At 32.5% G+C, this 6369-nt stretch overlaps 1 long non-coding RNA gene across 2 annotated transcripts in view; it reads right to left on the bottom strand.

The window, feature by feature from the left end:
* The window catches only part of LOC103093955 (uncharacterized), a 102420-nt gene that overhangs the window by 12112 nt on the left and 83939 nt on the right, over positions 1 to 6369 (bottom strand). Inside the window, exons 3-4 of one of the 2 annotated variants that reach the window (XR_008917756.1) lie at positions 4736 to 4894; positions 3206 to 3315 (exon numbers count right to left, since the gene is read on the bottom strand). This is a non-coding gene — a long non-coding RNA (uncharacterized LOC103093955). The remainder of the gene's footprint in view (positions 1 to 3205; positions 3316 to 4735; positions 4895 to 6369) is intronic. The other variant, XR_464272.3, reaches the window with a different exon arrangement.

Raw genomic sequence — 6369 nt, 5'->3', positions numbered from 1 at the left:
TTGACCACTGACCCCAACCCCTCTGTAAAGGAAAATTCCAATGTTCCAAAAACCAAAGGCAGTCCATTTCATCTAGGAAAGATATGCAAGGGTCTCAGTATCCTGAACAGGTTAGTGAACTTCACTTTTGAATGTATGCAAATATGCAAGGCTCTTCTAATCTAGACACCCTTATTGCTGAGAAGAGGACTGGTCATGTCAATTGAATTCCTGTGTTCCCCTTCAAGGTTGGTCTCAATAAAACTGCCCAGTAACAGCAATAAGATATAAGACAAGATAAAGAGAGTTCTGACTCTCACCAGGATATGCTTCTTGTATCCAACCTTTAAGATAGAGTTATCACATCTATTTACTATAGGCCAAAAAGGAATGTAGAGAAGTAAAGCTCAATATCTGGGAGAAAAAAATTGCCTGATGTGACCCCTTGCCACTTGTATGCCTTCTTGGTATGTCATCCATGATCTCCTCACAATAATATACGTATTAGCATCTGTAAAGGACCTGGGAGAATAGTAATATTCTTTGATAAAATATCCTTTTATATAGTTTCTCCTCATAAGTGCAAGTATATATATATATGTTTTTATGAATATACACATATAGGAATATACATTACATGGAAATAACAAATCAAAATAGCTTTAGAGAAACAAAACATTTTGTACTCAATAAAACTATATAAAAATAATGCATCAATATTTATCAAGCTCCGAATGTGTTCATAACAATTTACTTGGTGCTGGGGAACATTAGATAAGCCATAGTTCACAGACATCAAGAATATTTTCACATAAGAAAAGGAAAAGACATAAAGCAAAAATAATTTTATATACTTATCTGTTAAATGATTTTATAACTCTCTATTATACTAGATATATGAGATATTTAAAAACATATAGTAGTTATGTATGCATAATTGTATATATATACATATATATATATATATATATACCTATTTACATTCATTAGAATTATAAAATCAAAGTCTGAAGTAGTTATAAACAGGAAGGCCATTATCTACTAGGGATATTAGGACAAGCAACACAGAGACAATATAATCTGAGTAAATCTTTAAAGTCTAAACAGAAATATAGTAACTGGGAGTGAGTCAGTGGAGAGGATGTTCCAAAACAATCTAAGCAAAGGCACAAAACTATCAGAGAATATAGTCTGTTCAAATTTTACTTGATAATAGAATGTGTAGAGAGGAATAGTGTTTCCCCAAGATATGTGGGGCCTTGAATGACTGGCATGAATAAATTGATGATAGATAGATAGATAGATAGATAGATAGATAGATAGATAGATAGATAGATAGACAGACAAAGAGACAGGTGACAAATATGATAGATAGGTAAGCAGGTAGGTAGATACATATATAGATTCATAGATAGTATTTATTAAGTACTGTGTTCCTCATACCATGCTAAATTCTGAGAAAAATACAAGCTAGTAAGATATTCTTTGCTCTCAAGAAGCTCATGTTCCAATGGGAAAGGACAAAAAAATGGGGGAAGATAGAAGAGGAGGATATTGTGGGAGTAGGCTATGAAGAAGAGACTATAAAATTAAGCTAAAATGTAATGTATCAGGGTTGGGGGTTAAAAGGTAGAGAGTCCAAGTTTAAGGTCGGATGGAGATTTTATAGTATGCATATAGAGAAGAGATTGCAAGAAACTTCAAGACTAGGTACTGATGCATTAAGACAAAAAATGGAGTTTACATATTACTTGAAAGGTAAGAGGAAGTCTTTGAAGATTCTTCATTACACTGATTTCTGCAATGGCATAAACAGTGAAGGAGCACAGAGTACTACTAGTTGACATATAATTTTAAATACTAAAAATCTATAGTTAAAGACTCTAAGTAAATATTATTCTTCTGTGTAGATACAACAGGTGTCTCTGTTTAGAGGAATATTGATAAATCTCTGAAGTCAAAATTCTTAAACTTTTTGGTTATATCTTTCAAGAATGTTTGGAAGGTCCTTGTGATCTATTTTGGTTATATTATATTCATATATATGCCAAAATAAAAAAATAAACCAAGGTCTACATAGGAATATATGTATGTGCATGTATATACACATATGCATATACATATACATATATGTATAGACTTGTTTAGGATCAAAATTCAATAGTTTTAGAGTTTTTCCTCACCAAAAAAAAAATTTACCATGCCTTCCCTTTTTAAAGTCATTTTTCGTCCTCTACATTCAGAAAATTGTTATTCTATTGTTTTTCATAGTGAGTATAATCATGTTCCTATATATTCATATATATATATATATATACATATAATGAAAATATTTGTAAAGCACAAAGATGCAACAATACCAAAGCACAATTTCCTTGAGGTAAGATCTATTTCATGTATATTTCTACAAAAAATCACAGACTTAAGAAAAGTTAGGCTAATTCTCGAACACCTACCTATGCCTGTGGTAAAGACACACATCTAAATTGAGATTAAATTGTATTTGACTTTACTTAATCCACTAAAGCTTTACAGAACTGTTCCTTATTCTCTCCTGCCCCAGAGCTTTGAAAACATTATGATAAGGCTTAGTAACATGTTAAATTCTATGGAAGAATTCTTGGATGTAAAGTTAACCTTTTGGGACAGGGTCAATGAGATAAAGTCATATAGATGAAATTTACTCTCTGTTCCCAGAATGAATGGGGAGTAATATAACTTAAAGTCTTATTATGAAGTTATTCCATTGCTCTTTGTTTTCAAGCCATTGATCATGTTTTAAATATCCTTTGCACTTGAACTAAAGTACTGAGATTGAATGGTAACTACAGTTTATCTTATTTTCTATCTTAATTTATGATATTATTTAAATTACATAGGTCAATAGTTTTCAGTTAAAACTAGAATTCTTGGCCCTGATTATATATATATATATATATATATATATATATATATATATATATATATATATATATATATATATATATATATATATATATATATATATATATATATATAGGATGATAGCATAGCAGAGTGTCTAGAAAGCTGACTTCATGTACTAGAAGCAATTGGTTCAGGTCCTGCATCTAATACATACTGGTTATGTGACTTTGACAACTCATTAAAACTCTCATAGCTTTAGACAGCTCTCTAAGCTCCTGAATTGTGGAGAATTTACCCACCTGAATTGCTAGAGGGAGTTTCTTATAAATATTAAACTTACCTAGAAGTGGTGATATGACCTTTCCTTGAAGACCTCCATAATGGGAACCCACAACATCCTGAGATAGCATATAGCACTTTGGACACTGTTGTCAGCCATTCCAACCAACCCTAAGAAATGAGGGTACAAAGAAAGGCAAAAATGTTGCTGCCATGAAGGAAGTAGTTCATTCAAATACTGAAGACAACTTCAAAATCATTAATTATTTTGTAAGGTATATACAGTGTAAATGGAAATTAAAGAGCAATAAATGACAATATTTGGCAACAGATTTGATATGTGAGAAGGGTGTGTGAGAAGAATTGAATCAGCTAGTTGGTCAATAAGCATTGATTAAGATTGATTAAGAGTTTACTATGTGCCAGGCACTGTACTGAATGGAGAGAAAACAAAGAAAGGAAAGACATAGTCCTTGTCTTCAAGGAGTTCACAGTATAATGGGGGGGTGAAAACAATAAAATACAAACAAGATATAAACAGAATAATTTAAAAACAATAAAGGGAAGATAATCAGACACTAAGTGGAAAAAAAGAAAGGCTTTTTCCAAAAGGTACAATTGAGTTGGGATTTGAAGAAAGTTGGTGAATCCATGAGGCAGAAATGAGTAATGGGAGAATTTAGGCATGGGGAACAACCAGTGAAAATTCCTGAGTCTGGAGATAGAATGTTTTGTGGGAAGAAGAGCAAGGAGATCAATGTCACTCAATTATAAAATAGATTGGGGTAGAGTGAATAGAGTTCAGGAAGACTGGGAAAGTAAGTTGGGGCCTAATAATAAAGACTTTCAAATGACTGAGTAGTTAATATTTAATCCTGGAAGTTATAGGGAGATACGAGAGTTTATTGAATGGGGGTGGGAAGACGACAGGATTGAGGATGAAAATGGTGTTTTAAATCTGTGTGATTGGAAGAATGGTGATACTTTCAATAGTATTAGAAAAGCTGTGGAAAAGGTAAGGGTTTGGAGCAGAGGAGATAATGAATTCTGTTTTGTACAGGTGGAATTTGAGAAACCTGCCAGAATACTTTAAGGTTTTCAAATTTCAGTTGGTAATAAGAGACTGGAACTCAGGAAAGAGATTAATTAAGACTGAATAAATAGATCTGATAACCATCTACATAAAGATAATCATTGAACCCATGGGATCTTATGAGATTATGTAGAAAAGTATCTAGGATGGAGCCTTGAGGAAAGCCCACAGACTGCAGCAAGGCTTGGATTAAGATTCTGTAAGATTATTAAGAACTTTACTTTCAATTCAACCCCTATATATGAATCTGAAATTTGCTTCTCTGAAATTTTTAGTCATAGAGATTTGTAGCTGGAAATGTCTTTAGATGATCTACTTCAACACTTTTATTTTCATATGAGGAAATTGAGATTCACAGTTATAAAATTGATTTTCCACAGAAACACAGATACTAAGTAATAGAAATGTGAATTAAGTTAATGTCATCTGATCAAATTTAGTAGTTTTTTTTTACTACTTTGTATTGTGCCTGCTTCATTCTTCTCAGATGAAATATACCTGGTTTATACTTGGGCCATCAAATATTGGAATGCCTGTTAAAATTCCCACAACCTTTTTTCAGGATATTTATATCCAGTTCTTTCAATTGGCTCATCCCAATCTGTTCAATCATCCAGTTGTCTTCCTCTGAATTTACTTTGAGTTATTACTTCACACCTAAAATATATATTGTAAAGAATTGAATACAAGATTACATTAATGATGTGAAAAGAGTAGAATATAATGGGATCATAATCTCTTTTTTCAGTACATTTATCATATAATCTTTATTCAGGAAGTCTAAATATGTCTTTGAAAGGCAATGTGTCATAGTAGATGAAATACTGGCCTCATTCAAGAAGACCTCATTTCAAATCCAGCCTATGGCCTATACTTGTCTCACAATCAATGGAAAATATTGATATCATTATCTGTGAATTCTCTTTGTTCCCCTCATTCTCAACTCCCATCATTTACATGATTCACAACCCCATGTTCCCCTAGGATTACCCCTCTTTGACCTTGATGCACATAAAGAGATGGTCCTTATCTTCCCAAGGCAAAAATATCTAGGTGCACTTTTGATCCGGCTCCTTCCTGTCTTCTACAGAAGATTGCCACCTTTGTCATTTTGCCTCTCACCAAACTTTGATCTTTCTCTAGCAAAACTCTCTCTAACACTCTGCATTCTGATTTCTAAGCTTATCATTCAACCAATCTATTCTGCCTAAAATTACCAGTGATCTCTTAATTGCCAAATAGATGGCCATTTCTCAAGCTTTATCCTACTTGATCTCTTTGCAGGTTTTGCCACTGTTGATCACCCTCTCCTGTTAAATACTTTTAAGGTTTTGTGAAATTATTTTACTGGTTTTCCTCATATCCATCAAGATTTTTCCTTCTTGATATTCTTTGTTGAATATTCATTTAGATTGTGCTCTGTGGTCAAATGCCCTGTCTTTGACTTTCTCTTTTCTTCCTACACTTTTCATTTAGTGATTTCATCAGCTTCCATGGATCAATTACTATATCTAAAAAGATGATTCTTAAATCTATTTACCTAGCTCTAACTTCTCTTTGTTGACATTCAATCTCACATCTCAAATTGCCTTTTGGAAATATTGAATTTGATTGCTCAGGCAGATATCTCATACTCAGCATGTCCTAATTAGAACTAATTTTTTACCCAAAACCTTTGTCTTTTCCCAACTTTCATATTGCCATGTGGTGATCATTGTTTTCTTATGCAAACAGGCTCAACTATTTTATTATCTTGCTCTTTTGCCAAGTCCTTTCATTTCTACATTTAAAACATTATGTCCACTTCTCTACACTAAGAGAGTTGCTATATTCATTCACAGCATCATCCTATCTTGATTAGATTATATATAAAAGCTTGCTAATTGCTCTCCCTACCTCAGCAGCCTCAACTCTCTAGTCTATGTTTCACTTAGGTGGCAAAATTATTTATCTTAAAAACATATCTGAAGATGTTATGTATATAGTCATTGAAGCTCAGTGACTCTATATTTTACATAGAATCAAATTTCAAATTTTTGTGTAGCATTTAAAGTTTTTCAAAGACTGGGTTTTTCCTGCTTTTCTACATTTCTTATACTTTAAGTCAAAGACACAATCATCCAGCTAGTCTG

Source organism: Monodelphis domestica, chromosome 3 (assembly GCF_027887165.1).
Source record: "Monodelphis domestica isolate mMonDom1 chromosome 3, mMonDom1.pri, whole genome shotgun sequence".
Taxonomy (NCBI): domain Eukaryota; kingdom Metazoa; phylum Chordata; class Mammalia; order Didelphimorphia; family Didelphidae; genus Monodelphis; species Monodelphis domestica.
The sequence above is the reverse complement of the archived record's forward strand: the minus strand, read 5'-3'. Positions and strand labels throughout refer to the sequence as shown.